Source organism: Halyomorpha halys, unplaced genomic scaffold (genome assembly GCF_000696795.3).
Source record: "Halyomorpha halys isolate HHAL.00 unplaced genomic scaffold, Hhal_1.1 Scaffold178.1, whole genome shotgun sequence".
Taxonomy (NCBI): Eukaryota; Metazoa; Arthropoda; class Insecta; order Hemiptera; family Pentatomidae; genus Halyomorpha; species Halyomorpha halys.
This window is the reverse complement of record NW_027105168.1, coordinates 1,539,504-1,551,150: the sequence shown is the minus strand read 5'-3', so window position 1 is coordinate 1,551,150 and position 11,647 is coordinate 1,539,504. Positions and strand designations below refer to the sequence as shown.

The 11,647-nt window shown below is 30.2% G+C and overlaps 1 long non-coding RNA gene across 1 annotated transcript; it reads right to left on the bottom strand.

The window, feature by feature from the left end:
• Window positions 1-881: 881 nt before the first annotated feature.
• Window positions 882-11,426, bottom strand: LOC136796150 (uncharacterized). Its single transcript, XR_010843859.1, has 3 exons — window positions 11,236-11,426; window positions 4,067-4,187; window positions 882-1,574 (listed from the first exon to the last, which is right to left on the bottom strand). It is a non-coding gene; the product is annotated as an uncharacterized lncRNA (long non-coding RNA).
• Between the last annotated feature and the right edge of the window lie 221 nt (window positions 11,427-11,647).

The following is an 11,647-nucleotide window of genomic DNA, read 5'->3' as shown; positions in this document are numbered from 1 at the left end:
TAAAATAAAAAATTATTATATAAATTGGTGATTTGTTTGAAGAGGGTATTATATTCGAGCCCTTAGAATTAATGTTTTATAGCAACCCAGATTTTCCAGAAGATAAGCCATAAGATTTTCTATATAGTAAATATTTCATGAAAAGCATTTAATTAAAAAAAAATTGTAATTAATGTCTTGTAAAGAACATTTCATAAGGAAGTTTACTTGTGATTATGTACGTATGATATGGGAGTGGGGTAATTCAAGGAGGAAGGTAATGCTCGGATTCGAATCCGGCTGGGGCAATCAATTATTCATTCTGTCACTGCCGCCGTGAGTCAAACCTGTGGGTTCAGGAACCCTTGATTGGGGAAAATATCTGGTCGTTGAGCGTGATCTTGAACTAATCACATCTTACACAACTGTTGTTTAACCAACCTTCATGGTTTGTGGTGGTAAAGGTTTTATTATTTGATAAGAAAATACAATTACTGTTTGTTGCTCAGATGTGCTTTTTTAGAAATATCTATGATATATCGTGTTTTTTTATATTTACCGTTTGATGTTTGGTAAAATTGTATTGGAAATGTTCATAAAGGTTTTTAATGAATTGAAATTAGCTACTTTGTCTTGTAAAATATTTATTACATTGTTTTTATTTTATTAGTTTTATGATTTATTTTAACTTATCATCACTTCTGCCCTGATCTAAGATGTATTATATCTGCCCTGCAAGGTAGAGTTATTAAGACAGTGGCACATTTGACCAAAAAAAAAAAATTTATTTTATTTTTCACTGGATGTATTCCAAATGAAGTAGATTGGAGTTACGTAGTTGAGGGTTAATGGGAAACTACTAAACGAATGTTGAATGTGGTAAACAAAAAAAAATATATATATATATGTAGAAAAATTATAATTATAAGTTTCAAGATAATAATAATAATAATTTTAAATATTTGAAACAAAGGAAAAAAAGAAACATATGAAGGTGGTTGAACTTCTAGGTCCCCCACTTCAGATACACAACTCGCAATAGCGAGAAAAACCGACCGTAATAATAATAATTACTATTATTTAAAGAAAAAAACACATACACAGTAAGTATTGAACAAAATTAACAAAAAAATACTAAAGTAATGGAATATTTACAGCAGGATAATATTGTTCAAAATACAAAAAATTCACATATAGAATAATGTACCTAGATTCTATTAGTTCGAATTTTTTTTTTTGTCATTTATGGATGTATATACTTATTTTTGCAGGTATATTTTTACATACCTGCAAAAATAAGTATATACATCCATAAATGTACAAAAAAAAATACATGAATATTAGGGAATTTTCTTCTGATCCTAATTTCTCGTTCACTTTTAGCTCTGAAGGAAGAAATCTTGGAAAATCCTTCAGTGTATTATTTGTTACTAAAATTACTTTAGTATTACAAATTTCCCTTTTGGGGCCTGTTTTCCAACAGTACACTTTGTAAAAATATGTGAAAAAAGTAAAAAATATATTTCTTCCTTTGAGTAATAACTTGATTCTAGTCTTTTTTTCATGTATCATTACAATCCGCTGGCATGGCCACACTGAAAGGGAAAAAATTGAAGATCAGAAAAAGAGTGTTATTTTTAAAAAATAATGTATTTGTATTTATAATTTTTTTTTAAATATATTTTCAATATTTATTACTTTTTTATATCTATTGTTTATTACACATTTTATTATTATTACATTATTACAACATTGTTTATTTGCGGGATCCGTCCACCAATATATACTCCTACGATTGAACAGCTGATCGGTACTCGGATGTCATTCACAGCTGACAGCCTGAAACTCACGCTCCCCTCCCCCCCCCCCTTCGCCAGTTTACGAACAATCCTCTATAATAATTATATGTTTATATGTAAACTATAAAAAAAATAAAATGTAAGTATATAAGAACTTCAACAAATTATAAGAACACAAAAAAAGTTGATAAAAACCGTCCCTAATCGGATTGTAAGTACACTTTACAATTAACACATATAAAATAAAAAGAGGTTCTATAGGTAACTTACAGAAAAAAATTATAGAAACTTTTACACAATAGTAATATAAATTATAGAAAAATTGTGTTTACAGATACAAAAGATTTAACAAAAACACCTATAAATTACATTGACCACAAATAAGATAAACAAATAGGTCCTAAAACTAACTTATATATAAGAATAACAACACACAAAAAAAAAGGGCGTTGATGGCCTTAAGGTTTAACGCCCTAAAGACCCAGACAACAACAACCACACCAAAAAAAAACCAAAATAGTAACAACATTGTGCTCCTGAATTACTATCACCCTAAATGGCCCTTCGTATCGTTGCAACACCTTACCCCGGATTAGACCTCTCTTCTAGCTTACAGTACACTATAGTTCCGATTTATACAGCTCCCATAGTGTAGCGGACGAGTAAATATTCCCTCTTTCGGTTCTCAGTTTCTAACTTCCTCAGCTCTGCTCTATTGTTCATTAGGTCCTCCTGGTTCCCAGTCGTGGCCCTTTAGTCCCGTCGATGCTAACGATGACCGAAAGAATTTCAAACTGTGAAAATCCAGTTACTGAGAGTACAGGGTGGTTATACGCTGCAATCGCTTTACAGAATGCAATTTCTGGGTCCAAGCCCTTCTCTATCTGATATACCTTCAGATGGTCGCCGAGTGTGCAGGCGCTCTATGCTTCCCCTGCTCTTGGGATGTTCGGGCGTGTTGAGGTACAATACCACATCCAGTGCCTTTCATCTCTGCCCTAATGCTGACATTATTGAATCCCCTCCCTCCATCTGATGCAATGCGATCGGGAACACAAATTGAAACCAAGTCCTAAACGCTACCAGTACAGCCACCAATGATCAGTCCTGAACTTGATACGCCACAGCCATAGCTAAACAAATCTATAACAGTAACCCACCTGTATCCTCCCCAAGTGAAAGAGTCTACTTGTAGGTCGCTGGGTGGTGTACCAGCGGTTGATGTTTCCTCTTGCCTAGCTCTCGGTGGGTCCGGTCTTGGTGCTTAGACAAAGCTTGCAGTTCCCTATTGCCTTTTCATACCTCGCCAAAAGTACCTTCTACGTAACGCCGAAAAGTTTCTGTCACCAAGCCCCCGATGATTCGTTTTCCCTAGGTGATACGCGATCGTCACCTCCCTCTATCGCTCGGCGTCTTGCAACGTCCATGAGCTTACATCGGACAAACGACCTGTCCACCCAGATTCGCTCTGATCGCCATAATCGTTAAACTTTCTCCCAAATTACTGTGTTCCCGATGTACAGATGGCGATTCTTCCCGGGCTTGGACGCGTCTTGAAGCGTAGCATAGATTTGATCCTCTCTAGCTCCCGGTTGTGACCAGATGGATGTAATCTCACTTCTCCCATATTTGTTATATTCAACCTTTATCGGGCCGGATGTCCTGGTTTTCCATATAATCTGTCTTCGCTTGTCGTTGACAATCTCATCAATTTCTACCATGTCCGTTTCTCTTTCATCTAGCTGGTTCTTCCCTTTCGACCATTCTTCTTGGTAGGTATCTTCTGGCATATCTCGTTCTTTTTCCACTCCCGGTGTCCATTCTCGCAGAAACTGCCGCATCCTCCCGAATGGTTCATGTATGTATACTTCTATCGCATTTACCACAACAGCCCGCGACAATCAGTTAGCTACTACATTCTCCTTCCCCAGTTTGTGCACAATGTCCGTACAGATTGTACTGGCTCATTAACTCTTTCCACCTAGTAACCCTTACTAATAATCCTCATAGGCATCGAAAAAGACGATGGCCTCAAGATCTCCTCTAGAAGTGTTATTGGAGTTCTACCAATGGGTAGATCCTCCACATTTTTGTATCATGCAAATTTACTTGTTGAATATATTTTTATATCGTCCTAAATAACAATAAATAAATTATGAAACACAAAACAAAACAAAAAAACACCGTTTTTTTTCTCCCTCCTCTCACCTCTAACTATTTTTTATGGTTTTTTGAAGCATTGTTTTCAAACCAAAATAAGAAACTAGTCCTAAAGCACTTATACTCACGTTTCATTTATATCTTCTATAGGACCGACGCAACAATACCAATATATCTTTATCTTACAACAACTGAACTCAGGCAAATAACAACATTCTGTTTCGGAGCAGTGTACCTGTCCTGACTGCCCTAAAAGCAAAAGAAAAACAAAATATGTATTTACTATACATTTATATATGTAACATTATTATTAATAGTAATTGAAATCTAAGTTAAAGTAATAATCATAATAATAAACTCGGCTGTTATCACTAACCAACCATCCTCACTACAACTTAATTGTCCGTCTAGAGAAGCATTTTACAAAATTTAAATTTGTTCTATCTTCACTCATACTGAGGATAGAACACTGCCCAAGTGGTTATTGTTTAATTTTTAATAAATTGTAAAAGTCTTCTTTCTCTGAGAATTCAGTTTTCTTAAAATATAATAATTACAGATTGAAAAAATGTTTGAATTTTTCTCTATCACAATCTCATATAATTCAGGGCATTTGTTGAGGCAAAATATTGTTTAATGTTCTAAAAATTCATGAGAAGAAAAAAAGAAGTTAAATTTTTGTCCAACTAATTAAAAATTATACACAGTTATGAGTAAGAATTGATGAATCTCCCAATCACTGTTGAGAAGAATAAAATATGACGGCTGTTGTGGAATAAACATTTCATTTTTGAGTTTCTAATTAAAAAAAAAACGCGTTATTTTCTCTTAGGAAATGGTTCAATTTTGATCTAGAATATACAATAAATACATAAAATGTCATTTAAAAGTAAATATTGGTGAATTTAAGATTCACGTCCCTAAAAACTTAAAATATTCATTTTTTATACAAATTTCGTATAACACAAAAAACATCATAAAACATTATTTAAATTATAATAAGTTTTCTAACATTTGAGCTAAAATAGACTCCTTTACGTTTAATAATTCTAGATAAATATTTTTTTATATTACCGTGGATAATATTATAAGGAGAAGATGGTTGGAGGTGAGGTGGGTTTAGTAAAGAAAACAAATAAATAGAAACTTATTAATTAGTACCAACGTTCCGGCCAAAATTTCTTATTTATCAGGATTAAGAACAAAAACAAGATAGCAACTAACGAATAAAAGGATGTAAACAATGATTAGAAAATAGTTATCATTATGGATGCATAAATAGTGTTCACAGATATGGATAATTAAAAGTTTATAAGAAGATAAAGGCTGTATGAGGAAATTAATATTAAAATTAAGCAAGAGGAAAGTATAAATGATAAAGTAAAAAAAAAAACATGATAAGAATGAAAGTCAAGTTAGTAAAATGTATGTAGTAAATATATGTAATAAATGAAAATTATTTAAAATAAAGTAATGAAAGTAGTGGGAAATAAAGGTAATTAAATATGTAATTATAATAACATAATCAAGGAAATAAAAATATAAAGTTATATAGTGCCAAAAACATAACAAATAAATATAAATATTTTAGAAAAGGAAGGACCATCTTCCTTTTCTAAAATATTTATATTTATTTGTTATGTTTTTGGCACTATATAACTTTATATTTTTATTTCCTTGATTATGTATATAAATATTTTAGAAAAGGAAGATGGTCCCGGTGCGATCAAAGAAAAAGTGATTAAACTATTTATATTGAATCAACGTTTCGTCCCACGTTGTAGGGCTTCATCGGGGCTTAAAAAGAAACAAACACTTACATGATGTAAACATGAATGAGAAAAGTAAATGAAAAATTAAAATGATGTACAATGTAAAGGTGAAAACTAGATACGAATAATAAAAGGTTATAGACAATTTATAGAAACGGAAATAACAACCGATAAAAAGAAGAAATATAAATTAAAATACAAACTAAGAGATGGTAAAAAGAGGAATATGAATAAAATCAACATACCTTAAAGACTGGAAATCAGAGCAAAAGTGAACTGTTTGAAAGCATGTACAAGGAAGAGTGGAGATTGACAGTTAAAGTACGTCACATTTGAAAATAATTTTAAAGTAAACAGTATAGAAAAAAAAGGAAAATCTTAAAAATAGACAACCATTAAATGATGATAGACATAATAAGGGGGGGGGGGGGAGAAATTATATTTAAAAAAATTAAATTAAAGAAATTATATCAAGAATTTATTATATAAATTATTTTAAGAATTTATATAAAGAAATTATATTAAGAATTTATATAAAGAAATTATATTTAAAAAAAATCGTGTGGTAAATATACACAGATAGAATACACAAAAGAAATGAAGTTAAAAGAATAGATAGAGTAAATATTATTTGATGAAGAAAAGACAATATAGAAAATAAATAGGTGTACACTGGTTTGTAAATTATATGAGTTTTTCTTTATTCGCACCAAGACCATCTTCATTTTCTATAATTACACACGGTCAACCATCAGTCTTACTGTATGAATAATTTAATTTTGATAATAATAATTTAAATTGAAGTTATGGAAAAAAAAGAGAAAGAAAATATATGTAATTAATGAAATATGTAAGTGAAATACTATAATAATGAAACGAAATATAAAGTTAAATGAAAAAAAAAAATTAATTAGTATGAAAATAACAATAATAATATGTGGTGAACATAACTAATAACGTGGGTAAGGGAATATAAAAACAGAATAGAGAACGAGAAGGGTGTGAAATGAGAATAAAACTTAAGCCTGCTTGGAAGAGGTGGAAAAGCCAAGTAAAGTTGTGCGTGGGGAGGCATTATGAGTTGGATGGCCAAGCTACCAGAAGGTCAAGAATATGTTACAAGTTACTTGGATGGGTATATAAATTTTTTTAAAAAACATATAAATGATGACGACAAATAATTTTTAAAATATAAAAGAACATGGACGGGAAAAAAATTACTGTTTTAATAAATTAAGTATTTGGAAATATGTTAAGGATAAATTCTGTTTGTTAGTTTTCAAACGGACGGAAAAAAGGTTGTAGTTGGATATAAAAGCTTTCCGAGATAAGCCTTTTGCCATGATTTCGGACTGTGGCAAGTATAGAAGTTTTACCAAAATCAAAGGAATGGTTTAAAGATAAAGAATGTTCTGATAGTTTTGTGACAGAAAAATTATGGAATGAAGTCAGGTATACGACATGTGATCAGTATTTAAGAGGAATAGAGTCTTCAAGGTACGATTAGATATTAGATTGTTTGTTATGAGATCGGAAAGCAATACGAAGATTTTGTATAGCGGAACGTAAGAATTTTTGGAAGTTATCTGAAAGAGAGAGGATGTATGGTAATGATCTGTATAAGAGAATAGAGAGGAGCTGTGAAGAACTAGATGGAGTGGTGAGACGATTTTTTTAATTGTTTATAAGTTTATGAATGATATGGGGGGGAGGTTATTAGTTAAGAGTATTTGTTTAATGTCTGTGTTAGTTTTAGTACAAGAGCCAGGAGGAAAAAAAGGCAGTTATCTCACCCCAATTTTTGATTACTTTAATGAAAACTAGGTATAATTACTAGTCAAAGTTGATGAGTCTGCCAAGTATAGGTAGGGGGAATAAAAAATGGCAGCTGTTTAAAAACCTTGAAAAAAGACTAATTTTTCATTCGGAGCTCTATATCTTGAAAACTACCAACGACACTAGAAAATCTAAGAGAACATTATTTAAAGAAGAGTACATTTTCTGAAATATCAGCCATAAAAGAGCTATTTACGTCGAATAGTTCTCGGGATATAGCTTTTTAAAAAGCAAAATTTATATCTCAGGAACTATGTGACGTACAGATGTCTATTAGCATTCAAATTAAAGCTAGTTTAATGGACTATAAAAAAGTGTATGAACTTTACCTTCGTAGGAATAATAGTTTTTATGATATTTGCTAAAATAAATTGATTTATAGTTCTTCGGACAATAAGTTTGATTTATGAAAAAGTTCATTTCAGAAACCATTGGACGTACAGATGTCTGCCAGCGCTCAAATTTAAGCTAGTTAAATTTACGACAAAATAGTTAATTATGTTTATCTTTGTAGGAGTAGTAGTTTTTATGATATTTGACTAAATAAACTCACACAATTTTAATTTCTAGTTCGTATAAAATATTATTTTTTTGAAGAAATATATCTCTAGATCCATAAGACGGCCATCTGTCTGCCAATACTCAAAATAAAGGAAATTTAACTTACTATAAAGTAGTTTATGACACTTATCTTCGTAAGGGTAGTAGTTAATATGATAATCACATATGATGTTAACAATTTATTTTAGCAAATTTCATGTAAACTATTACTTCCACGAAGATAAACATCATAAACTACTTTATAGCTCATTAAAATAGCTTTAATTTGAGTGCTAATAGACATCTGTACATCAAATGGTTTTTGAGATATAAAGTTTTCAAAATAAACTCACTAACTACTGATCTTTTAGTACGTCCCATACAATATTTTTATGAAATGTTGCATTTTAAAAGGCTATATCTCGAAAACTATTTAACGTAAATAACTCTATTAGGGCTCATATTTTAGCATATTTACTTTTTTTTAAATAACGTTCTCTTAAGTTTTCTTGTGTTGTTCCTACTTTTTAAGATATAGAGCTTCGAAAGAGAATTTTTTTTTTTTATCTCTTTGAAACAGCCGCCATTTTTTATTCACCCTACCTATACTTGGCAGACTCATCAATTTTGACTATTAATTATACATAGTTTTCATTAAAGTAATCAAAAATTGGGGTGAGATAACTGCCTTTTTTCTCCTCTTGGGCTCTTGTACTATTTCATGGCTATGGGAATTAGAGAGGGAAAGGCAACCGTGAATACGCTTTTTAGCGACGTTAATTTTTGGTGGTAAGGGTGCTGGGAGTGATAGTAGACTTTTTAGCCTCAGTGTATCAATCAGTGGATATGATCTCCGGGTTTCTTATTTTTAATTTTTACCCAATATTTTATGAATTTATTTTGGTACCCGCGAAGCGGTGAGAGGACTTAGTTGTTATCTCGAAGAGCTCAGCCCTACCACTCATACTTGGGGGATAGATTGGGCTCGGGCATCCTCAGGTCCAGATTGTAATTATTGTATATAATTTATTTTATATTGTTGGATTATGTTCATTTTATTGATTTATTTTTCGGTTTATATCGTATAGAGATTTTATTTATTTTTATTATATTTAATTTTTTTTTCTCTTTTTATTTTTGGTATGAATGAGTTCAACTAGGAATATTACTCATTGCCCAAGTTTGTGGCAGATTGTAATAATACTTATCAATAAATAAAGTAATTATTATTAGAATTATTTATTTTGACTAAAATATTGGAACTTCTGCTCCTACAAAGATAATTGTCACCACACATTATAGTACATTCGACTAGTTTTGATTTGGGTGCTATTTGATAGCTGTACATCTAATTAATTCCTGAGATAAAGTTTTTTCTAAAATGAAAAATTTTTTCAAGTATGAGAAATCAACATTTTGGCGAATATCATGGAAATTACTATTTCTCAACGCAGAGGTCAAGAGTGAGTTACAAGTTACTTGGAAGGGCATATAAAAAAAAATTAAAAAGAAACATTTAAATGATGACGACAAATAATTTTAAAAATATAAAAGAACAATAAAACATAGACGGAAAAAAATAACATTAATACTGTTTTAATAAATCAAGTATTTGGAAATATGTTAAGGATAAATTCTGTTTTGTTTTTTTCCAAGTATGAGAAATCAACATTTTGGTGAATATCATGGAAATTACTACTTCTCAACGCAGAACTAATAGGCACCGGTACGTCGTTGATATTTACCATGATAAATAAATTTTTGTTTAAATCAATAAATTTAAATGTTATCCATTTTAGTCTCAAAACATTTTATTCTCTTTATAAGTCCGACGTTTCGGCCAATTCGGCCATCCTCAGGGACAATTTATTACAAAACAGCTTTTATTGCATCTATGATCCTCAACAATTAACAATATTATTTATAGTTTACCTTATCTTAATACAATTTTAGAACTAAATAATTTTAAAATAACACAACTTCATGCAGGCAGGCCATTCTGCCCAGGTCAATTCAACAATTACTCTATGAAACATTAAAACATTAGGAAACATATCTTTTTTGTTAATAAGCATATATTAATTAGTCAATTTTCACATTAAAATAAAAATTAAAATTAATATATAAGAAGATGGTCAGGGTTGCGGTCAAAAGTGAAACAAAAATAGTTTACAACTATTTTAAATAGTTGTAAACTATTTTTGTTTTATTTTTGTTTCACTTTTGACCGCAACCCTGACCATCTTCTTATATATCAATTTTTACGGTCAACTATACATACATATGTAAAAAATTAAAATTCTTTGTCACAGTCACCTATTTGTTAAAATTTATCACAACAATGATTGTAACCTTCCCTCCACTCTGGTGAAGCGATCAAATTATTTATTATATCTGTATTTTTGTTAAATTTCCTCTTTAGTTTATTAATAAAATTCTTATCTAGGTTAATTATTATTATCAAAATTTAATTTATCACATATTTTTCATAAATTAATTTTAGTTAATATCTCTGTTTATTATATAATACCTCTGTATTATATAATACCTTTATTTTAGTTAATATCTCTGTATATTATATCTGTATTTTTGTTAAATTTCCTCTTTAGTTTATTAATAAAATTCTTATCTAGGTTAATTATTATTATCAAAAATTAATTTATCACATATTTTTCATAAATTAATTTTAGTTAATATCTCTGTATAGTGTTGTCTTTCTGAAAAAATGTATTGAACATAAACAATTATATTAGGGTTCATATATTAGCAAAGTTGCTCAACTTTAAATGACACTCTGCTAGGTTTTTGGTATTTTTGAAGATTTTGGGTTATGCATGAAAAATTTATTGTTTGTAACTTTTCGTAACAGCCTTTTTTTATTGCTGCCAACTATGGTTTGACGATTCATCAATTTTGACTATTAATAATATGTATTGTTCATTAAGTTATCAGAAATCGGGATGAAATAGCTGTCCCCATTCCCGGGATTTTACCAATAGTTATAATTCTAAAACTATAAAATGATATTTATTGGACATTTTGGGAATTTTTAAAATTTGAGATAATTTTTTTTAATAATTATCATTCGTAATAATACTTTATAAACTAAAGTGTGTACGTAGATTTTTATATAGTATCTAAACACTTACGTTTTGGTATTGGTAAATGAAAAATAAAAGCATTTGCTGGATTCACTATATCAAAATACATGAATGGCCCAGAACTCAGAATCGCTGCTGTCAGGATAATAAAAAGTTTCTTCATCTTCTATCTTCGCTGCCTGAAGATGTGATATTTTGAGATGTTTATCGATTCTTGATTTGTAAGGATCACTCTAGAAGTCAACACTTATCTGAGATAATTCTTTGAGATAAACCAGTATCTCTTCAATTCTGTAAACCCCCACCACTGTTACTTCCTATCCTGTAGTTAGCTGCACCCACAAGCATGCTTGGCCATTTGAGGTTTGCTCCTCGGAGGTTTCCTTTAGCTACCTTTAAAGGAAACCTTCTAGGAGTTTCCCAAAAATTTATTTTTGTAAGAACGTAAATTATACAAAAG